Source organism: Canis lupus (genome assembly GCF_048164855.1).
Source record: "Canis lupus baileyi chromosome 16 unlocalized genomic scaffold, mCanLup2.hap1 SUPER_16_unloc_3, whole genome shotgun sequence".
Taxonomy (NCBI): Eukaryota; Metazoa; Chordata; class Mammalia; order Carnivora; family Canidae; genus Canis; species Canis lupus.
The window spans coordinates 1324187-1349194 of NW_027326430.1; the positions used below are offsets into that span (position 1 = coordinate 1324187).

The 25008-nt window shown below is 34.7% G+C and overlaps 1 protein-coding gene and 1 long non-coding RNA gene across 3 annotated transcripts in view; one reads left to right on the forward strand and one right to left on the reverse strand.

Moving 5' to 3' along the window:
* The window catches only part of LOC140629561 (uncharacterized), a 39865-nt gene extending 16585 nt beyond the window's left edge, over positions 1-23280 (reverse strand). For both annotated transcript variants that reach the window (XR_012027416.1, XR_012027415.1), the window contains exons 1-2: positions 23205-23280; positions 22094-22208 (exon numbers count right to left, since the gene is read on the reverse strand). This is a non-coding gene — a long non-coding RNA (uncharacterized lncRNA). The remainder of the gene's footprint in view (positions 1-22093; positions 22209-23204) is intronic.
* Positions 13060-25008, forward strand: part of LOC140629560 (membrane-associated guanylate kinase, WW and PDZ domain-containing protein 2-like) — a 234263-nt gene continuing 222314 nt past the window's right edge. Inside the window, exon 1 of the mRNA XM_072819067.1 lies at positions 13060-13147. The gene's annotated coding sequence lies outside the window, so the exon portion shown is untranslated. The remainder of the gene's footprint in view (positions 13148-25008) is intronic.

Genomic DNA, 25008 nt, shown 5'->3' on the forward strand with positions numbered 1-25008 from the left:
AGACTAACATAATGGGAAAAAGGATGTGCTCTGGGGCCAGACAAACCTGGAAGCAAAGCCTAGCTCTGTCTTTTAACAACTGTATCACCTCTCTGAACCCTTTGTTTGTTCATCCATGAAATTAAGACATTAGGACTGACCCTGCCTCTGATGTTTCAAGGATTTAAAACAATGTAGGTAGGTCTTTAGTAAATATTGGCTAGTGTGAAACAGTATCTCATTTGTTTTGCTCTAACAGTTGACAGATTAGGTAGGTCTACTGTCCCAGATGACTCCTTTATGACTATGCCCTATTTAGAGCCTCCTTGCAGATAAAGTCATGAAACATTATTTTCTTACAGATGGATTTCCTCTAGAGATGTATGGATATGCCTTCCTACACACTGGTACCTTCAACTGCTGATGGAAGGAAAGGTCAGTCTCATTTTATTAAAACAATAAAAATAATGTAATTTAGAAACAATTTGTGCTTTCTTCCACCTCTCTCTCCCCAGAAGAGATGAAAACTTTGCCAAACTGGTGGTATCATTCACAAATCATGATTGTGGGATGGAGAGAGCTCTCCAGAAGACATTTTCCAAACAGTGGAATTGCTTGTATTATTTTCAAAATGAAACACAAGATCTGCACTATTCTAGCAAATTTATTTTTGGATAGAAATATTTAACCCATTAATTGAATGGATAGTATTGACCTTTGCATAAACCTGATGAAAAATTATGCTGCGTGCTTGAATTCTCATGTAGAAAATGAGGCAAAGGGATCATTTAAATCTAACCTTGCATTGTACGTGAGCAAACTTCAGTAAGAAGAACTATGTGTATCTAAAGTAATATAATGTAATGCATTTTATAGCATATACTATGTGGATCTTAAAAAATGAAAGTATTGAGAATTGCCCAACAACTATAAATACCTGTAGGATTATCTCAAAGAAATAGCAACATTCCCCCCGCCTCAATTTAACGATAAGAAGTTAATTGGCAGCAGATGTCACCCTCAACAAGCATAACTGATTTGTCTTTTTTTTTATTTGACTTTTAATGATTCAAATAAGAATGAAAGTACAATTGTCTCTCTTTAATTCACATTGCTCTGAAATGTTCATAGACAGGTATATTGCCATTGTAACGCAGTTAATTCAAGTGTTTGTTTTTTGTTCTATTACCATACTGTTTTGATTACTATAGTTTTATACTGTATCTTGAAATCTGGCATTGTGATAACTCCAGCTTTGTTCTTCTTTCTCAAGATTGCTTTGGCTAATAGGGGTCTTTTGTGGTTCCATACAAGTTTCAGTATTATATGCTCTCATTCTGTGAAAAATGCTATTGACATTTTGATAGGGATTGTTTCTAACCTGTAGATCGCTTTGGGCAGTATGAACACTTAACAATATTAATTCTTCCATTTCACGAGCATGGGATAGCTTACTATTTGTGCTGCTTTCAATTTCTTTTATCAATGTTTTATAATTTCAAGAGTAAGTATTTCAGCTCCTTGGTGAAGTCTGTTCCTAGATATTTTATTCTTTTTGGTGCATTTGTGAATGGAATTGTTTTAGTAATTTCTCACTCTGCTACTTTGTTATTAGTGTATAGAAACATAACTGATTTCTGAGTATTAACTTTTTATCCTCCAGCTTTACTGAATTCACTTGGAACTTCTAATTTTTTGGTTGAGTCTGTAGGGTTTTCTATGTATAGTATCATGCCTTCTGCACATAAGTGACAGTGTAATTCTTAGAACTGGTATAGCCTATTGAATGCCCCCCACAAACTAAGATCACAGCTGGAAAAAATTAGAAGCAACTTAATTGCAGGGAGATGCCTGGAAATACTTGAAGTGAAATGGGTTCATAAACAAAAGAGGTAAATTATTTTATTGGGTAAACAAAAAGTGTCTTTGAAACCTATGTTGCCAAAAAACCATAAGTTCGTTTACCTATTCATTTTGCTTAACATAGGTTTTTTTTTTTTTTTAATGATAAGTAATTTGAAGGCCTGAAGCAGACATGCTATTTAACTATTTTTTAAATGTGGTCCAGAAAAGGAGAAATCAAATGATGATTGTATCATGGTTAAATGAAAAACATGCATAAAAGAAAGGTAGTGGAGGAGAAGAGTAAGTTCACTAGAGCATACAATTTATTTGAATATGTCTTTCTGAGTTTATGACTTTATGAATGGTGCAAATGGGAAAGATTACCATTTGAAGTGTCCATGCTAGTTCTCAGTATAAAGGAACCTGTTCCATAAGAGACTCTTCTCTTGTATACAGATTTGTATGTTCTTTCTTATTAGGTCACAATATGTTGTGCTTTAGTATGGCTGATGCTCTTACTGTGTGTACAAAATACACGGTACAAAAATCTAAACCTTCACTTTGAACCTGATTCTCTCTGTTGTCTCAGGTTTAGCATTAAGACTCCTTGGCATAAATCTTCAAAATGGAAATAATCATGTATCCATAAGACCTAGGGCCTATTCAAAAGAAAAATGATACTCTTTAGTGCCACAGACCAGGACCATCACTGAGAAAGCAATCCCCGTCACTGCTTCAAATGTTTCCTTTTTTAATAAATTATGTTTTTCCTTCATAACATTTGGATGTGTTTTTCATTTTGCTCTATGGACACTAATATTTTATAAGTTTTTTCCCACTTCTAAATTCTGGACACATGATCATCATTCTCCTTGACTACTGAGGACATTTTCTTGAAGCCATTTATAGATACAAACACTTCCTCCCAGACTTCATATAGACTTCACTCCATGATAATAATGTCTTTTGAGCAATTGAATGCAAGGACTCCTAGATGTAATGTGGAAGGCAGAAAGGAAATTCACCGTGGATGGAAAAGAAAATGAACCACCAGAGACAAGATAAATGCGTACAATAAATATAATATTGTACCCCAGGGGATGAGAGAGTCACTGTACCTAATGACTACAGAATATGGTTAAGCCATAAAGATAACATAAAATAAAATAGTACACTATTCCCAGTTGCCACTCTTCCAAATGTTGCCATAAACCTAGCAGTACCACCGGAAAAATTAACAGACATTTCCATGATGCATGGACCACCAACGAGGCTCAAAGAGATATGACTCAATTGTAGTTTTCTGGTTTATCTTTTAAAAGCAGTTTGCATAGGAATGTAAAGTAAAGACCAGCTTCAATTTCCAAAAGAAACCTAAACTGTACATAATTTATAAATTCACATAAAGGGGTGTGTATATACCACTATTAAGGCCCAGGTTGGCATTATTAAGGAATTATACAATTATGAAGAAATAATTATAAGTAATGAGTAATTATTGAGGCTGTTATTAAGGAATAATGACAAAATTCATGAATTTTAGGGATAATTACCTATTTTAAAGAAATTATAGTTTCCAAATATAATGTATATATTATTTTTTAAACTTTTAGAATTATGAAATACAATGAACAAATAGTGCATAAACATAAAATAGTGTCTTATTCAGCTGAATGAAGTGTAATAAAAAAAACACCTGGGTTTTTTATGCCTAAGTCAAGAAACAGAATGTTGATACATCCCAGAAGCTCTTCTCTATCATAGACTGCTCCCTTTCCCCTAGTGACAACTACTTTTCCAAATTTTTTATAGCTTTATGGAGGTATAATTGTCTGCACATATTTAAAGTCTGCAATGTGATAAATTTTGCTTTATTTAGATGCTTGTAAATCAGTTATCATAATAGAGTCACTGAGCATATGTGTTAGCCCCTCAAATTTTCCTGTACCCCTTTACAATTCTTCTTTACATTTTCTATTGCACGCCCATCCCTAGGTATCCAATCTTTTTTTTTCTGTTCCTATATTTTAGTTTGAATTTTCCTATAATTTTCCAGAGATGGAATCATACAGTTGTATTCTTTGTCTTTCTGCTTTTCCTCTGCACATTTGTTTTGAGACTCAGCCATCTTGTGATGTTTATTAATAACTCATTGTTTTGTATTACTAATAGCCCATGATATATATAATGTTAAGATATAATAGTATGTAATTATATAATATAGAAATAATAATATAATTACTTATATTGTATATATTATTTTATAACAATATATTATAATAGAACATTATGTATAGAAAACAATTATTTTATCCACTTTCCTGTTGATGGACAAATACATTTTTGTCAGTCTGGTATCCTTTCACATACAGGAGCATCAACCTTCTGTGAACATTCCTGTACATGTTTTTATATGGGTACATGCTTTCCCTTAAAATACCAAGGAGTAGAATGGCTGGGTTATACTGTAGATTTATTTTTAAATGTTTAGATAACTGCCAAATGATTTTTCCAAAGTGGTTCTATCTGTTTACATTCCCACCAGCAGTACATGAGAGTTTCAATTATTCCACATCTTTGTCAAAACTACGTATGGTCTGTCTTTGAATTTTAGCAATTCTATTTAGTAGGAAGTGATATTCCATTGTGTTTTTAAAATTCATTTTCTAAATGACTAATAATGTTGAGCCAATTTTCATGTGTCTATTCCTCATCTGTGTATCTTCTTTGGTAAGGTGCTTGCTAAATTCTTTATTCTTAAAAAAAAATCCATTGTTTGCTTTTGCATTTTCAAGTTCTAAAAATTCTTTATATGCAAGTCTCTTATCAGATATATTATTTGCAAAAATCTTCTGCTAATCTATGGTCATGCTATCCCCTTCACAATGTCTTATGAAGAACAGAGATTTTTAATTTTGATAAAATATGATTTATCAATTTTTGTGGTTCATGCTTTCTGGGTTGAGTCTAAGGAATTTTTACACAGCCAATTTTAACAAGCCATTTTTCCCCTTAAGTATTCTTTAAGAAATGCTATAGCTTTACATTTTACATTTAGGTCCATGATCCACTTTCTGTTTATTTTTGTATATGGCACAAGCATGGCTCAAAGTTCCTTTTTTTTCCATATAGGTATCCAATTGTTCCAACAGTATTTATAGAGAATTTTAAATAGCCTTCGCTCAATAACTTCTAAAATAACTAGAGAGACAATTAGTAAACATATAGAGACTATGTAGATAATATACTTTAAATCAAAATAAAATAGTGTGGGTGACAGAGAATTGTGATTTTTAGCATTTTAGAAGTGAAAAAGAGATAGACTAGGAAATTTTATTCTTTGTTTCCTTTCCAACAGCTCTGGGCCCATTGGAAATCTGTCTTCCTCCCTAGTGTAATGCCTAGGAAATTATTCTGTCTCAATATCCTGAGTGCCCAATTGCCTATTATCAGTATGATGAAGGTTTTGGATTCTTGGAAACAGTCAAATGCAATATTTCACTATGTAATTAATTTCTGGTGGGAGTTTTCCACCAGATGTTGACAATGTTTCTATTATGCATTCAGAATATTTGGGATAAAAATGAAAATTTTCTCCCAATCAAGAAAAATTATATATATATATATATAAAGAGAGAATTATGAATTTTATATATATAATAAATTTATGTATATATATACATTATATATATATATATAATGATGAACATCATAGATTATGAGGACCAGTAGTTTAGCTGGGAACAGATACTGTATCAGGCAAAATTCAGATTCTAGGCTATTTATGATGATCCAAGATGCCAATGATGACATTAATAAATTACCTTTGGAAGAATATCATTAATAACTATTTTAAGCCTTTATGTGTCAAGAACTGTAATTTTTTTATGTTTCAAATGCTTCATCTAGAAAGCAGTGAGGTTAAAATTGAATATAATGTGCAAGGAAAGAGAAGTAGAAAATGTGGCTGTTATCTAACCCTGAAATTCTTTAACCACATTAGGCTAAATAGTTACTTTCCCCTCTTTGAAAATCACATGTTGTTATGTAACAGAAAAGTGTAGGTTTATATCCACTACTTTAGCTTTCCTGAGAGATAAAACTGAAGCCAGAATTGTCAAATACACACATAAACACACACACACACACACACACACACTTAATAAAATAGGTTATAACACAGGCACATTGAAAAGGTAAATCTCTATCTCTTGTTCAACAAGTTCAAAAACTAGGATATAACTGCAAGACATTCACCTTGAAAACCCTGAGAATATAAAGTGTAATCCATGTTGGATGCCATCTCCTATCCAATTAATACTTGTTCCCTATCCTGTTACCATGAAAGCTTCATAACTAGTTCACAAGACGTACCCTTGGGACATCTGGACTTTAATTTTTTTTTTAAAGATTTTATTTATTTATTCATGATAGTCACATGGAGAGAGACAGAGAGGCAGAGACACAGGCAGAGGGAGAAGCAGGCTCCATGCTGGGAGCCCTATGTGGGATTCGATCCCGGGTCTCCAGGATCGCGCCCCGGGCCAAAGGCAGGCGCCAAACCGCTGCGGCACCCAGGGATCCCACATCTGGACTTTAAAGGTGATGGTTAGCTCCTGTGAAATACAACCCACTATTTATGACCTCACTGATGTTACTGTGTAAATTAACTGGAATATAAATGGCTTGGATTTACCTAATCAAGAAACATCAAAGGGCTTTTCCAACTTTTGCCATTCACGATTGACTGTAATAAAAATCATACTCAAACAAATTCATTTCTTAAAAACATAAAAGGTGAGGGGCACCTGGGCTCAGTGATTGAGTGTCTGCCTTTGGCTCAGGTCATGATCCCGGGGTCCTAGGATGGAGTTCCACATTGGGCTCCCTGTGGGGAGCCTGCTTCTCCCTCTGTGTCTCCACCTCTCTCTTTGTGTCTCCCATGAATAAATAAATAAAATCTTAAAAAAAAAAAAAGAAAAACACAAAAGGTGAAACATTTCCTCTAACACTTAATATTGTATCTGTTATCTGCATTCAGTGGCTTGCTAGTAGCATTCATCTCATGCTAAGGAATGATACTCCATAAGAAAATAGTTTTAGAAATAATAACATGTAGAGAAACTAAACTGTTCACTTCCAAACAGAATGTAAATGACTAAGAAGCAATTACGATCTCCTCAGCTTCAAAAAAACTGAAATAGAATATTAATAATGAAAAGAAGTAGAGCTAGGATAAGAGGTTCATTGTTTAATGAGATTGTACTCGCAGTGCTCTGAACAGGGTCCTCAGCATCTCTACTTCCAGATCCAAGCTCTCATTCCTGGCACTCACTCTAGACGCTGGGAGTATCTCCTGCTGACACAGCTGAGTCCCTCTCTAGGATTGTCCTTGGCTGAAGAGAATTTATGTCTCCTCCTTGGGGATGGTCTATGTTCAGTGATTTGTCTCTGCATCAGGTCTCACTCCTTTGCCTTGACTTGAGGCATCTTGAAAGGACCATTCCAGTTGCAGAACTTCCCTCTGGATTGGCTAAACCCCGTGATGCATCTGCTTCTCCTTCAGTCCTTCTCTCCTTGCTCCTTATAGGTGATGGGCTTAAGACCTCTCCCAAGGAAATCTTTTGTACATACATCTCCATGTAGGGGTCTGTTTTTGGTGGGGAGCCTGACTTACAGAGAGTCAGTTTCTCTCTCTGAGCAGAGAAAACAGCACTTTTCTCATGAATAAACTTGGCTCACTTTCCTTCCAGGATCACCAGGAGCATTTTTGTCACACAACATTAGTCTTAATTAGTACACAAAAATTCTATTTGCAATCATTTTCTACATCATACTTCCATTCAGCTTTTAGAATCATGAGGAATTTCATGAGCACAAGTGAAACCAGGAGACTCAGTAAATCACGTTGGTTAATAGTGGAAAGAGAAAGTAGAGAAATTAGAACTGGTGATTTCGGTGTTTGTGTAATTATAGAATTACTGTTTTGTTATTGGGCTACATTCAAAACACTTTCTCTTATTTTTCTTCTTACTAATCTTTCATGGATCTGAATTTTATATAAACTACAAATAATGTGGAGATGGTATCTATCAATTTTAAAAGGGCATACTTCCCTAATATAATTTTCTAGAGATTAGAAAAAGGTGTATATTGATGCTTTTGAGTTAGAGAAATCACTAAGAAAAAAAGAAGCAAATTTTAATTTTCCAAGTTTAATTTTGATCATTTCCATTAGCACCAACAATATATGTAGCAACATTAAATCATCAAAGCAATCCTAGTATTTTTTTGCATAAAATCAGTAATATTTTAAACATTTCAAATCACCACCAGAGGAAAAAAAAAGTAAGTCATCCATTGGCACAAGCTCTATGATATACTCATGTTTTTAAATTGAACATATACTTATTTTAAATTAAAGCATCTGAGAATCATAGGGCCTGAAATATGAAATATACTGGTTAAATACAGTGGTATATTGGAGCTGACTTGCACTGGCTCATGAGAACCAATTGTGAGCATCTCTTTCCAACTTCGCCTTCAGTGATAGCACGTTTGTAGCTTAAAATGGACCATTGTGATAGTATTTACGTATAAGAAATCTGTAAAAAAATACACATTAGGGCTTTAATTATATTTTTTCTGGTTGTTAAACTCTTACCAGGACTCCACAATCTGTAGACCAGATGATGGGCTCCAAATTAAAATATCCAAAAATAAAAATGGAAAATACTTCAAATAATTTATAAGTATTAATTAAAGAAAAAAGTAGGAGATCAGGGGTTTTCCAATGAATTCTTATTTGATTTCTATATTCTGGGGAAAAGATCTGTAGAGTGCCTAATTACTACACTCTCTCTATTTTTTTTAACACATGCGGCAAATCATCATTAAAATGTTATAATTAAGGGGCAGCCCCGGGGGCTCAGTGGTTTAGTGCCGCCTTCAGCCCAGGGCCTGATCCTGGGGACCCGAGATCGAGTCCCACGTCGGGCTCCCTGCATGGAGCCTGCTTCTCCCTCTGCCTATCTATGCCTCTCTCTCTCTCTCTCTCTGTCTCTTATGAATAAATAAAATCTTTTTAAAAAATGTTATAATTAAGAACTTTTTTATTAATTCAATATTTCAAAGAGTATTTTTTCTCAGAAAAACACATGAGTTTTCTCTAAAGATGAGAAACAGAAGTGCAAGTTTTTGTGAAGATTCAACAGAAAAAAAGGAAGGATTTTACTTTCTGTCTTTACTTGTGATTAGCCAATCCTCCAGCAGTTTATGCTTTATTGGAGGTAAGTTTGACAAGTAGTGTTCAGAGGAGATTATAGCAATGCTTATAATACATTTGACATATGTTATCACAAGGTAACATTTAAAAATACCTCCTTCAGGAATGTCTAGCAAAACTCATTTCATTTATCCTAACATTTCTTTCAGCTCTTGACTATCAGATTAAAAATTACAATTTCGTTGTATGTTTATTTGGCATTAAAAGATCACAAAGCTTTGAAAAGATTTTTGAATTAGGTCTCTATTATGACAAAATGAAAATGATTGAACTAGCACTGGTCCTCGAATCAGGAAGAAGTAATAAGGGAAAAAAACATTTATTTTTCTGCCCTTACAAAGAAGTTATAGTACCTAGCTAACAGATGATCAAAAGTAATTGAGCATCAAAAGGATATCTGAAAATAAAAAGGATCTGACATGTTTTATAGGAACCTGAATTCTAATTTTCTTTCCTTTTCCTCTTTCTCTTTCTTTCTTTCTTTCTTCTTTCTTTCTTTCTTTCTTTCTTTCTTTCTTTCTTTCTTTCTTTCTTTCTTCTTTCTTTCTTCATCTGAATTGCCTCTGTTTTCTCTGGATACCTTTAATTTGTTTGTTTGGTGTCTTCAGATTGGAAATTCTTATTCAAAATTCTGGTGATCCTCTGGTATAACTCTAGAAAAACCTTTGGAATTCCATAACATACATATAATGTACAAGATGCATATTAGTTAATGGGTTTGCATGTGGGGTGATCAGACTGCAGCTGGCCATTTAGTTAGAAGTCCCTCTGGCAAGTAAATCACACCTCTTAGGTTTTAAAGCAAACAATTCTTTAATCTTCTTGAGATGGGGTTCTACTCCTAGTTGCTAAAATTCCAGGTGGAGGATATGGGAAGGAGTTTGAGAGACGGTATTGGTTTTTGATGCTGCATAGCAAGTTACCATAAACCCAGGGGCTTAAAACACATTTATGATCTCTAAGTTTCTGTAAGTCAGGTGCTGGCATGACTCATCTGGGTCTTCTACTCCAGGTTCTCTTTTGACAGACTGAAATCCAAGGCTGTGGTCTTATCAGAGGCTCCAGTGAGATAGATCTACTCCCAGGATCCCTCACATTGTTGAGAGATTTCTTTTCCTTGTTGTTTCAGAACTGAGGCTCCCATTTCTTTCAACTACTTTGTGTATACTCAGCACTCCACTTTACCTCACCTCTGGGTAGTAGCCATAGTCTGGAGTCTAACTCTTATGAGATTTTTAGGGCCAGTCAAACTCTTAGGTTGCAAATTCTTCCTATCTGCCAAGTCTTTTCCTTTCCTGAATCTGCAGTTTTCTTAAAGTCTGTTGAAATTTCTGAATTGTATTTGAGTTCTCTCTATTTTTTTTTTGTTTTTGTAGAGTTTCTCCTTTTATTTTTTTTTTTTTTTTTCTCCTTCTTTTAATGTTAATTTTATTGTTATTTTAATGAGGCTGGGGAGGAGAAGAAATCTGCCATATTTAACTTGCTGTTTCTCCTTAAGATTTTGGATTTTTCCTTTCCTTTTTTTTTAAAAAAAAAATCTGTTTATTCATGAAAGACACAGAGAGAGAGGCAGAGACATAGGCACAGAGGGAAGCAGGCTCCCCACAGGGAACCCCATCCAGGCCCTGCGATCAGGGCCTGAGCTAAAGGCAGATGCTCAACCACTGAGCCATCCAGGTGCCCTGGATTTTGCTTTTCCCAATGCTATGCCTGCTCTCTCATATCCACAGTATCTCATGGGAGGATAAAACCAGAGCAGTGTCTCTGTTTTCCCAAATCACATGAAGCATCTTTTCAGAGTTCTTGCATCAGAAAATATAGAAGGAAAATAAAATAGAAAGATTAGCTAATGACAACAGTTAGATACAGGAACTCTTAGGTCCTGGAATAGTCATGGTCAGAGCAGGTATCCCCAGAAAAGATCTGATGGGGAGCCCCAAAGCCTGGAGTGCCCATGGGCCTCAGAGAAACCCACTTTTTAGCCAGAGAAGTAGCCTTGCCTTCTGGCATCCCTTAGGCCACTCATTAATTAGTACACAAGAGGAAGTACCTTGGCATATTTCACAAAGATAGGCTACACAGTCTTTGCAAGTGCAGTACATGCGACAGCAGCAATGTGTGGAACTGTAGCCATCGCAGTTCATTCTGTGTCACCCAGTAGGAGAGGAAGGTCAGGATTGCATTTTCATTGTGTCCATGTGTCTCTCCTTCAAATCACTAAGGACCAAATGCATTACCTCCTAGTGACACATTTTCGCCCCTCAATAAGGCATTAGAATTTGATAAAGGGAATGCAAAATCAAACAAGAGCAAAGAAGAATGCTGTGCAGACTTAGATCTGTTAAGTATAACCAATTTAAAATACTAGAAAATCTGCATCAGGTGTCGGAACGCCCTCCCCCTCCCAAATCAAACCCAGGTCCTAATATTAACTTCTATAACTAAAATCCTGTTGAAGTGGTTATTCCACAGTGAAAAAGTAAGCTACCCCTGAATTTATTCACATTTCCATTCTTTGGGATGGAGATACTGCTTACAGGTTTGTTATGTGAGTATTTCCTAGTTGCTAGCCTTAAGAATTTCCTAATATACAGGGACGCATTCTCATTTTTTGTCTTGAGTTAATTCTAATAGATGCGGCATATGGAAAGTATGCATGTAACGGTGGGAGTGTATGTGTTTCAAGGAAAGTTTTTGAAAATTATCCTAAAAATTTTAATTTTAAAATTAAAATAATTTAATTATTAATTGCTGAATATGCCCGACAACAAGTATGGATGTTTTGGGGGAGGACAAATGAAAGACCTCAAGAACATAATTTGACCAAATTGTTGCTACTGTGATTCAGTTCTCTCCCCTAAACACTAAATATTCCTGACTGTCTCACATAGTTTGGTGACACGGAGCTAAAAAGAACACTATTCTTCTTTTGTAATTAACATGGAGTGGTAGGGACCATACATTATTCTCTTATCACCCAGTGAGTAAATGATACTGGGCCCTTCCAGTGGACCCTGTTTATCCACCTGCAGCAGAAGCTCAAACTGAAATAAGCAATTTGGGCCTCACATTCTCTTCTCTGTTAACTTGACAATGTCCTGTTTTGTATTTGCTGCAAGCCACACCCCGAGACTTCAGAATGCACTTAAAAATAAAAAATAAAACACTTGCCACATCCTTATTCAGCAATTTAGAAATCCTCTAATTATTAATATTATTTTTTCCTATAGAGGGATATTGGCTTCATACAGTGAGCACTAATCTTTGTTTTAGAAAAAAATGCAAGTCTTAGCATTTCTTTAATCTATGTCTTTTAAGGGTAAGCTGTTGAAACTTAGAAAGGAGAGAAAAAAAAAAAAAGGACTGTATCCAGCGATTATTTGGAAAAAAAAAGAATGACCTCAAAAATTTGAACTTAGATGCATGAAAGGAAATACATCATATATATTTTTTTCCTATGGGTGATGACAGGGCTTAAGATGCAAAATGCTATGCTTGCCTGGAAAAGCTACCTATTTTAAAAAAAAATTAGAGTTTAAATGATCTCCTGGGTACTACTATGTTACTCAGGACTGTCGACACAGAGAAATGAGGCATTCCAGTTACTGAAATGTTGAGAAATGGCCCAAACACTGCCAAGTGCATGTCCCCTACCGTGAGCCATTTCTACTTTCCCTGGACACTAGCCCAATTATGGAGTGATAGTCATTCCAATGCCAAATATGGAGACTCAGGATGCCAGGCCAGAAATGTCCCTTGATGTTTTCCCCTGTACTCATTCAAGAGAATGAACATATAATTGTTAACTGTGATAAGATAATACTTCGCTCACTCTTGTAAAAGTGTCTAAAAAAGTCTTCAGATTTTCCAGCAACATTTGGATAGTGATATGTAGTATATGGTGTGTGCCAAACTCAAAGTTACAAAGCCTTATTCTTGGCAACAACTACAAACAATTTCCATTTTACTATGAAAACTAAAAGAACACACAAAGTTACAGTCTTCTTCTCTGGGGTATTTCCAACGTGTTATCCTAGAGTAAGTATGTTCTTTTTTTGAATCATTTTTCCACCAGAATCACAAGTAATGTAAAAGGACAATTAAAATGATTATTCTAGAACATAAAACCCTCACAAAAGAATATTAAAATGTTACTTATTTTCTTTTGGCTGATTATAAAAAATCATTTAGAATGGTACATTTAGAAAGTAAAGTAAAAATATGATAAAATGTCACCCGTAGTTCCTATATCCAGAATTACAAGTAATGTCATTGTTTTTGTGCATGTATTTCCGGATAGATATGTATGCACATGTATTTTGTGTCTATGCTTTTGCATGTTTATTTTATCATGATTTGTGATCGTACTGTGTAAGTTACTATTTAAGTTTTCCCTTATCATGAACATTTTTAAGGTATCTGAAATCATGAGTGCAGATAAATTTTACAAAATGCTTTGGTCAGAAAATATTTATGTGTCATCATAAGCAATGGCTACCATAAGCAATATAATTGTAGAGTGACATATCTGGAATGGTTTTTAAAAGTCTTTAAATCTTAAAACAATCTATCCATAAAGGAATATTGGATTTACTCTATAGAAGTTTGGACCTTCATTTACCTGCTTTTGTAAGAGAAATGCCATAGGCTCGGACTATCATAATTTTTTTTCTTATGTGGATGCTGTAATCTGGTTTCCATTTTGACTTATTTTTCCTCTTTGAAAGAAGTGGCAACCTGGTTTTCTTGAGTATTCCATTGAGTCACTTCATGTATTTTTTTGGTACAATTTATGTTCCCTGTTTAGAACTGTGTTACACAGGATAAATATTTTGAATAAAAATATACTATGTACATCAGTTTATATATTCCTATTGATTTTATTTTTGAAATGAATTTTAAGTTCACTTATGAATCAGGTGTCACTTCAGGTATTAAATTCCTTTGTCCAAAGTGTGGCCACCGCCTTGGCTATGCTAGGAATGTAATCCTCTCTGGACTAGATAGTTTCTATTTGTTCCTCCAGATTCACTCTGCCCTTCCTTTTTTCCTGTGCTCTGTCTTAGGAAGCTGGTCTTTTGGGGTTCAGACACTGGGAAGTTTGTGTCGAAGTCAGGCGGTGGGAGAAAAGTGAGGCCAGATGCCTCATCCACAGGCTCCCTCACTGTGGGGGTCCCTCACTCTCTCTCTCCTCTACTTGTGACATCTTATCTGCTTTGTCCAAATCCCTGTCTTCTGGTCTGCCCAGAAGCTGGCTCTGTTCTTCTGTGTTTTATTTGGTAGAGAGGAGTAGACTTAGAGTCACAAGATTTAGGGGAAAAAAAAAAAAAAGCAAGAGAACATGGCCTATTTATACTAAAACATTTATAACATTTATTTGTTATTTACTTGAAATATAAATTTAATGGAGCACCTTATATTTTATCTGCTGATCCTAGGAGTGATATAATCATTTTGCTGCCCTCTCATGCCGTTTATCTTTGTGCTTTCCTTACCAGACCCCCACATGGGTCCTTTGTCAACCAGATGTTCTCAGGTTTTCCTTGTTTGATTATTCCATTTGTTTCCTATTAGGAACCTCACTGACACACTGTCTCATCAACTTTTCCATCATCAAGCTAAGTTTAAGATAAACCAATTTTAGGTGTCTTTACTTGGTGTATCTTGATTTGTACCTGTGTTAAAAGGAAAGGATGTCTGTCCCATCTCAATGTAAAAACAAATAGTCATGAGCTCTTTTAGGTTATAGAATGCAATACATTATGTCAAAAATGACAGAGAAAATAGCATCTATAGTGACCCTATGTCAGAAATCCCAACTATGCCAGGTTAGATCTGGAGTATATATGACCCAACTTAATTATTCATACAGTTCTCTTTCCATCCAGGTTAGATCTAATGTATTACAGGATCAGCCCAAACATCATGGTGAAAAGCTAAGGAAAGTATACATTGTGTTCTTGGCATATTCACTATATAACTGTGTGTCCTTCAGAAAGGTAGCTAGCTTCCAGGGGCACCTGGGTGGCTCAGTTGGTTGAGCCTCCAACTCTTGATTTCAAATCAGGTCATGGTCTTGGGGTCATGAGACTGAGCTCAGCATTTGGCTCCACATTCAGTTGGGAGTCTGCTTGAGATTCAATCTCTCCCTCTCTCTCTGCTCCTCCCTCCACTTTCTCTCTAATATAAATAAACAAATCTTTAAAAAAAAAAAAAAAGCAAGGTAGCTAGTTTCCAGAGTTCATAATTTACCTATGAGTAATGTAATTATAATAGTGTGAATGCCTTAGATATTCTTTTTTTTTTTTCAAAGTAAAGGATATTTTTACTATCAAAATCTTTGGGTTCTGTTTCCTCATCTTTAAAACAAAGAGAAGGAAATGATTTGGTATGGGCAGAGCACACAGAGGATGTTCTAGTTGTTCGTAGCCATTGCACACATAAAATAATGTGTTACTTGATTACCAAATCTGAGTGTGAGATGCTACTTTGACTAGATTTAGGAGTAAAATAGCCATATGATTTATTATCCAAAGCAGGCAATTAAAAAAAAACCCACCCTGCTTTATTATTATACAATTTACTTATACTCAAGTGCACCCATTTTAAGTGTATCCAATGAGTTTTGACAAATACACACACTTATGCAATCACCACCCCTATCAAGATATAGAATATCTCCATCATTCCAAATGGTTCCCTTATGTCTCTTTGCACAGTTTCTACCCACAATTAGCCCAAGGCAATTCTAGGCTATTTTCTGTCATTGTTGATTAGCTTTGCAAAGGACTTGTGAAATACAGTTTATTTTATAAATAGTCCCAGATGGACCTCTAGTCAAGAAAGAATTTCAGTTACAATAAGAAGTCACTCTGGAAATTAAATCATAAATGTAAAGAGGAACATCAAATTCCTTTTTTGTCCTTCCCAACTTCAGAGATTAGCCATTGCAGAAAATTGCCATTTTATGAATAAGGGACAAAAATGTACATTTTTACTTTTTTTTGTTACTTTTTAACATTTTTTTACATATTACATTTTTATATTTTTGCTATTGTCATACTTGTAGCTTCATTTAATAATTAATGGTGACCCAATGCATTATTCTAATACTCTACAGAGAACATATGCTCTTTGTTTCTTCTCAGTAAGTTGGATTTTGAAATTTGATTTAGTAATTTTAATTATTATATTAGGCAATGGTAGGAAGGCATGTTTTGCTTCTGGCTTGTTTAAGTCGAGAGAATTTATTTTATCTTCAGCCTATACATTCCTCAGCCTACAGACACACACACACACACACACACACACACACACACACATATACACAATTCCCTAAAATAGGAAGCAAACCCTTCATCAGTGAAAAAAAGTTTGTTAGTTTATAGTGCAGGAAAAGGGAAAATAGGAATCCTATTTACATTTTGATTAGAGAATTGTTTTTTGGGGTAGGGGTGGCCCGTTCTTTGTAATTCAGCATGTTTACCAGCAGGCCTGACCTCTACCCACTAGATGTCAGTAGTAAACCCCCTCCAGCCAGGCTAATCAAAACTCTCCAGACCTTGCCAAACGTACCCTGAGGGACAAAATCACCCTTTGGAGAATCACTTTTGGGAGTATTGGGATGTATAACATTTTTTACTCTCCTATTAAGATAGCAATCAACTAGAAGTTGACCTATAAGATTCTCCTGCGGCTTAAATCATTGTTTGGCATTAATATTGCTACATATTAATGTTATGCATTGACATTTTTGCCCACTAACATTACGCCCATAAAAACGACGTCAATATGTACTGTGGGATGATAGGTAAAGCAGGAATCATGGCATTTATTATTTTTTTAAATTAATTAATTTTTTTTAATTAGGGCAGGATGCAATGGACAGATTTACAATTAATTAGGAAAAACTTCCAAGGGGTGGAAGATTTCTTTCTTTTTTTTTTTTTTTGAAGCAATAACATGCAATAAAACTATCATAGGTTACATTAAATTTTAATTTGTATGTAAATTAGCTAGTTTGCCTGAAACATCGAAATCATTAATCCACTGTTGTTCTTCCTCAGTAGAGGAGCAGTGAGAGCGGATTTCCCCAATTGGCTCGCTTTGTACAAAGGTAACAGATCCAAGATCTGCAGTGCAAAGAATTTGGAGAAACAAACAAGTGAGCAAGCCATCAAAATGTGAGAAGTAGGAAAAGCCCTCATTTGGATCAGGAAAGCATGTATCAGCCGTTTATATTTAGTAAATTGTTCAGAACACAGCTCGTGGCTTCCTATCAGTACGAATTAGAGATAACCTTTCACTATAATAAAAAAAAAAACAATTAGATTGTTGCACTCGCTGAAATGCACACATGTGACTAAGATAAGTTCCCAGGTTAATTCCTCTAATTCATCTCTCTTTCTCCATGGACTCTCAGAATCCAGATTATTTAACCCTGAGAGGAAGTATGTCAAGACGGTTCTCACCCTTGTGCTTGAGAACTAACGTATTCTGAGATCCCACAGAGGACAGTTTCCTTGTGATTTACCAAGTGAATGAGCAGCGTGGCTGAGAAAAGTACTTTACCCTTCTACTTGGATGGCCACACGTCTTGGCCCTCAGCTCTTTGCAATTTATTTAGAATTTACTTATAACCTGTGTTCCTGCAATAGTGGCCATCTCTACATACATGGAGAGGAGAGGTATCCACAGCATGGATTTACCAGAGCAGCTTTTTAAATGAGTTCCCAATTTAAGTCTCCATCATCTTCCTAACCTGCCATTTGTGAATGAGTTAAATTTCCTAACTTTATTTTTCTTTAAAATAGTATTCTGATAGTATTCTATTTATAAAAATAATTTTAAGAGCATTTCAAACTTCCACCTCCAGCCACACACACACACACACACACACACACACACACACACTTCAGAATTCAGTTCAATAGCCTGTTTTCCTTGCTCAATGCTTTTTCTTATTTATACTACTTTTCAGTATTAAATTCATAAAGTATAGAAGGTATGCCTTAATAGATCTATTAATTATTCACTCTTTTATGAGCAATTAAGAGCATTGGTTTTGCTCTTAAAAGTATGTACCCCTACATATAATGCATTTATATCAAATATCCTGAGACAGATTTTCCACAGATTACAAACTCATTTTGCATATCTCTATTTATAAACTTTGTTAAAAGATACCTTTCTCTTAAAATATGGAATTTTTATAGTAATTTTCATTTTTTGCTACTACTGTTGACACTGGGGTCTCCCAGCTTATAGTTAGGTGCAGAATGCCTCTAGATAAACATCTAGCTTTAATAAGCCCAGGTGGGGAAAAATGGTTATTTCAAATTATCTTAATCGCATCTTCCTTGAGCAGACTTACAAAGGGACTTCTGTTGCAGCCTAAAAAGCCAGTTAAGAATGTGTGTGAGAGAGAGAGAGTGTGTGTGTTTGTGTGTGTGCGTATGTGTGTGTATGGGGAAGGTCAGAGGTTGGGCAACAAGGAGAAATTTGTGTCAGGTTATGAGTATGTAAATTCAACACATTTTCAATAGTTTTTTAGAGAGTTGTCCCCATAAAGGATATTCTGGGAGATTTGGTGTGCTGTGCATTCAATACATTGTAGCGTCTTACTCTCAGGAGCTATGTAGATTCACACAATTGAAAAAGAATACTTCTAAAATCAAGGGTATTCAAGTAGTTGGAAGACCCTAGTTGTTGAAAGGAGCATACCAGTGTAACTGTGAACTCTCCACTGGAGGGGAATAAACTTTTCATTACTAAGTAATTCCAAAGATGAATATTCCCTCTTCTTTTTGACATACTTTTCTTTCTTTCTTTCTTTCTTTCTTTCTTTCTTTCTTTCTTTCTTTCTTTCTTTCTTTCTTTCTTTCTTTCTTTCTTTCTTTCTTCTTTCTTTCTTTCTTTTCTTTTCTTTCTTTTCTTTTCTTTTCTCTTTTTTCTGTTTTCTTTTAGTATCAGTTTGGGACTTTTGATGCTTTAACCTTACAAAACTCCTTGAGTCTCCAAGCCCAGTGGGTTCCTCTTTCCATGTCATGCAGCAGTTATTTTTGTTTTTTCTTTTGGTGATGCCACATATTCACTTTAGGCTCTCATAGTTCCCTTCAGTGCTCCATCAACAGTCCCCATCTCCTTTCCTTCAGTCTCTTCCTTATCAAATTAACTAAATCTGCAACAAGCTAAGTCTTTTGAATGTGACACTTTAATTCTGGTTTTAAAACTCAGTTTCTTAAAAAAAAAAAAAAAAAAACTCAGTTTCTTTCATTTCCTCAAGGGTAAACCCTTAAATTCTTAGCATGCTATTCAGACCTTTTACTGTCCAACAATCCATCTTCCCTTTTAGTCTTTTGTTTTGTTTTGTTTTTCATCTTTCTTTTTAATCTTGTCTGCTCTTTGCTGCTAGCTAGTCAATCCAACAATCCCTGCATTATCTTACTTCCTTTCCTTTCTTCATACTTACCTCTCTTGCCTAAAATGCATTTGCTCCCATTTCAAACAATTCTTCTAGGCCCAGAGAAAAAGTCCCCTCTTCTATGCAGTTGTCTCAGTTCATTCATGATGAATGTAACCTCTCTCTCCTGTGAAACTACATGAGCCGTTGTCCTCACCAATGGAACATACCTTGTCTTGTGGCACTGTATACACATATCTTCAATTATTATTTAACTAACCTATGTTGATAGCTTGTTTGCCCAATATGATGTCATGCTTTATTTTTTAGCTTAATTGTCCATTTATTTATTTTTTATTTATATTCAAGAAATGATAATGGATTATGAAGAAAAGAAGGATCTAATTAAAGGAGAGAAAAAGAAAATTAATCCTACAGATTTCATGTATGTTCAGTAGAATTAGGAGCTATTTAAGACCTAATCAAAAGAAGACTGGCTCTGTAAGACAAACATAAGTGTTTTTCAAAGCTTACTTGGGTGATGGCAAAGGACAGAAGATATTGTTATTGTAATATCTGTACTTTGAGGAATCATTCTATTAGTTTACCAAATTAGATAAATGAGAGATGAATTAGAAATTATAATAGACTAAAAATATCTACCAAAGAGGAACCATTCATTAATAAATGTTTATTTCTCCTTGTACCACTAAATGCCAAGCATGAATCCTATTATGATAAATCAAGTATGGGAAGAAGTAGCTGTTGCCTTGAACTTTGAGAAAAGTTTTGTTGAGGTCTTATGTGAGCCTTGAAGGATCACAGAGATTACAAATCATGGAGAAAGGGAGTCAGGAAGTTTTGGAAAGTGGCAGGCAAGAAGGGGAGAATAAAGCAACACAGAACTTCACAGGATTCTAAGAAAACTGCTCTAAGAAGATATTAAACTAGAATTTAGTACTTGGCTTATGTCATAACCTGTTCATGATAAGAGGAAATCTTTTTAAAATTAAATCTTCTAAGGATAGGCCTTGCAGATGTGGAAAAATGTTAACAAGATGATATTTTAAATTTCCTCTTGGTTAAACTTGCCTACTTGTAGCCAGTATTAAAAGAAAGGAAGAGGAAAGAAAGAAAGAAGAAAGAAAGAAAGAAAGAAAGAAAGAAAGAAAGAAAGAAAGAAAGATCTCTTTCTCTCTAGATCTAGCCCATTGTTCTCTCTTCCAACAAGTGGTGACCCAGAAGTATAAAAAGCTACCCCCTAGTGTAACATGTTTTGCATCATTTTGGTACATATATAAAATGAAAAAGGAAGTCTGTGGCCTAGTGACTAATGTTTATACCAATATGGATTTTATGATACCACATGCATTAATGTTAAAATGACAATAGAACTCTACCCATATAAAGATTTCTACCCCAGTCTCCTGAAACAGAGAAATTTGTCCCAATTCAATGGACTTTGTTATTAAGACATTACATTTTTGAATTAGATGTTTATATTAATAACTGGGAAATTGAATTCAAAATAAATCACTTTTGAAATAGAAAAACATTTTAACAAGGACCTATATTAGTTTCCACTACGTAATGTCATCTACAAACAGTGGAAAATAGGTTGCGGGACTTGAATTTAAATTAACTCTTTTTATATGCAAGTAACTAGTCAAGAGAGACCAATGCCATACAGGCCAGGAGTTAAAACAAGGGAAATTATTCTTCTGGAAAATTTAACACCTGGGAAATAGATCCTATTAAATAAAAGACATTTTATAGGAGAAATAAAAGCCTAACCAACGTTGTGATGATTCCGATTGGAGAAAGGATAATATGTTGTCTTTCTACACATTCTGAGAGCAAGAAATTTCAGAGAATATTGGTTGAGAGGGAAAAAACTCGGAACTTTTCACACTAAGTAGACACAAACCAGATTAATATTAAAATATTTCCCCAAAGCAGTTTGTGATTTGTATGCCAATTAAACTGTGGCTTTTTCAAGATACCCTACTCACATATATTGTTAAAAAATTTTACCCTTAAATGAGTAAAAAAGATTCAAGAATTATTCAATAATCACTATCTGCAATGTGTCAATAAAAACTGTAGTATGTTCTTTAGAATTTCTATTTCTCAGAATTGTCATCACATTGTTACATTTCATTTTCATTTCTAAAATTAGGTATAGTTAGGTTAAAGTAGTTATTATATTCTATAGTTACCTGTATGAGACAGGAATTTGGGGGTATAACCATTCAAATCAATTTTTGTTCATTTAAGTATCAGAAAAGAAGCTTATTAATAGTGAGCAATGTCTCTAGAAATCAGGGTTAGAAAGTAGGTAACAACTGGAATGAAGAAATGGAGACTTTAAGGAGCCCAGGTTGAGATGTTTGTAATCTCTCTGGACATATCCGTCATACCTTTTCATGGAATGGCATTATTTGCCAATAGTGAATTCAGGTGAAATGATTGTGCTAACCTCGGAAATTTTCTCTCTCTCAAGCTGATGAGAACCACTTAGCCATTCTGTCCAGCTTTTAGGGAAGAGGATCTTATTGGTCCCATTCCTTTCAAGTGCTTACCCTTGTTCAATCAACTATGTTCAATTTTGGCTGCCGGAGACACATTCCATTGGGTGTTGTGGGCAAGAGAAAAAAGTCATTTTGAGCTAAGCAAACATCACCTCTGGGTATCAAGCTGAAAAAAAAATAGTAAGATTCAAGCATTTGCATGATTAAGATCCCCATAGTCAGTGGTAGAGTTAATTTTAATCTAATTAACCTTTCTCACATAACTTCAGCTGCAAGATCTCTATCGATGAAAGAAATATTCAAGATTGTACCTGACTTAGGATCAGTTATCATTCCTATTTTCTTTTGGCCAAAGGGTTGATATTTTAATACTATAAGTGTTGACTTATTATGTGAGGTGTTTTAGTGGCTTTTTCCCCCCTCCTTGTCTTACTCCTTTTTGTGTATGTGTATATGCTCTGTGGTTGTGGAACAGGGACATGGTAGTACTGGCAGAGATTTATCACTGAAATTATATTTACCATGGCATTACTAACAGATGACCAGGTAGGGGTGTTATTACCACTATGTAATTCAATTTCCTTTGAATTTTAATATGAATCTGGACTTTGTATCCTCAAAATGGTATTTCAAAACATGTTTGTATAGCTCACTACTTATAAAAAAAGAAAACTCTTTGGCAGCACAATTTACGTTTCCAAATCCTAAAGATGTGATCCTGAAGCTCCCTCCTGAAGACAGATTTTCAGAAGGATTTTAGAGTATTTAGTAAATCCTCTCTGCTTTCTCAAATGAAGCATGATTCCATATTTCTTATAGCAATTCTGCTTCTATGTAAAGTGCAGTTCTAAGAATGAAAACATAGGAACAGGGATTAAGTACAGTTTTTAAATCTCCAGATCATGAAAGATAATTGTGAAAGATTATTCTGTCCATTAGCAAGTACTTCTGAAATGACACAGCAGACAGGAGATAATTCATTTGGAAAGTCATTCATTTATCCTTTCCCCTTAGGTCACAAGGTGTTTAAATAATTTTGTAGAGGAAGTAGGAAACAGCTGTGGTAAAATTGTGGATTTTATGTCTTTCACTCTTGGGTGTGTAGCTGCCAAAATTAAACCATTAATAAGATGGAGACTAGATGAGGTTGAAATGTACAAACCTGAGCCCCTTCTTTGGGTGAGGCCTATAATGTGCTACTTTTCTATTCCATTGTTCCCACAGAACACTGAAGGTACATGAGTTAAGGATTTTTTTTTTTTTTTTTTTTTAGCTTAACTCTTTGCTGGAGTCACAATGGAGCTAAGCAAATAGAAGAATTCTGAACAGGGTCTGGCCACTAGTTTATGTTCCCCATGCCTCTTCTCACCACCAGATGTAAATTGAACACTTGAAGATATTTTCAAAGCTTTTAGGTAGATGGGATATAATAATTTAGTGCACTGAAAGAAGAGATTGTTCTAAATAAAGAAATAAATCTTAAGGTACTCTAGGGCTTAAGAACAGGACTAAAGAGATCCTATTCTGGAATGTTCTCAAATCATATTCTTAAATGTCCTGATCTAGAAATTGATATAAATATAGATATAATATAGATTCACAAATATAAGATGAATTAGTGGGGAAGTTCATGGTACAATAAACTGATTATTAATGTGAGGCCATAACCAAATGAGGTCCCAATCTCAAAAGAGATTAGTCTAGCTGCCTGGAAACTTTAAATCGTATCTCTGAAAATAACATCCAACACCTAATGGAACAAATATACCAGAGAACCTTAGGTATAATCAGGCAGACAGCAAATAGCAGCATTTATTTTATAAAATATTTAAAGACATCATAGATAAAATTCAGACCAATGTAAGAGGATTGCAGAGTCATAGCATTTTATCAGCAATAGGAAACTTCGGGATTAAATAATCTCATTACTGAATAGAAGGGAAGCAAAATTCAGAGAAGTTGATTTACTTAACCAAGATCATACAATGAGGGCAGGACAGAGAAAACTTTGTGTTCCATTTCCACTTCGATTCCAGTGTTGTTTCTACAAAGCCAGGTTGATCTTTGATGTCTGATACTCTCTCCTATGAGAGAGGTAATAATTCAAGGGGAAAATAAATCATGTCTCTTACTATTAAGAGTTAATAGTCATGGAGAAAAGCAGATTCATTTTTCAAAATTACGGTATAGGTTTGTCAAACTCACAATGTATTTAGGCATACACATAAAATGAAATGTATATAAGCAAGATGCAGGAAAATGGATATATTCTCTGAATGAGACTATAACCTTTGTTATTACAAAGGTTTTTTCTTTGCTTCACTTCCTAGTCGTGACCAGTACTTAGAATTGAAATACTAGTCTAGTAACTAGTTGTGGTTGAGTGAATTTGTTCAGAGAAGAAACACTGAGAGTGCTGTAATGATATTAATGCTATATGTAATGATATTATAACTGACCAAGAGAAAGATTGGGGGGAAAAAAAGGGAAGTTCCACTAGAATCAGTTGGTTTGGAATTTATCCCACAAAAACTAACATGCATTTTATCCCCTTCATTCCTTCTTCCTTGTAACACTTAGAAAATACTGCAAAAAATATATATACAATGGTTATCTAAAGCAAGACACTGGGAATATAGCCTAAGAAAACTACCAAAAGTACATTTGCAAACATAAATCAACATAAGGCTTGTAAAAACACAAGAATAGGGCTGCATTCTTGGGCATCAAACCAGAGGGGTGTTGGTTGCTTCAGAAACCATTTCTCCATTGTGTCTCTTGAATTACCAATAATTCTAGCTATGTACTCTTTAAACATCAATAACCAAATACACGATCTAATGCAGTTTTTAAACACCAAACATAAAATCAGGCAGTTACACATAGCATATGCTTATGGAAAGCAAAGAGAAGGGGTATAATAAAGAAAATGAGCATTCATTAAGTACACATTATAGCCAAGGCAT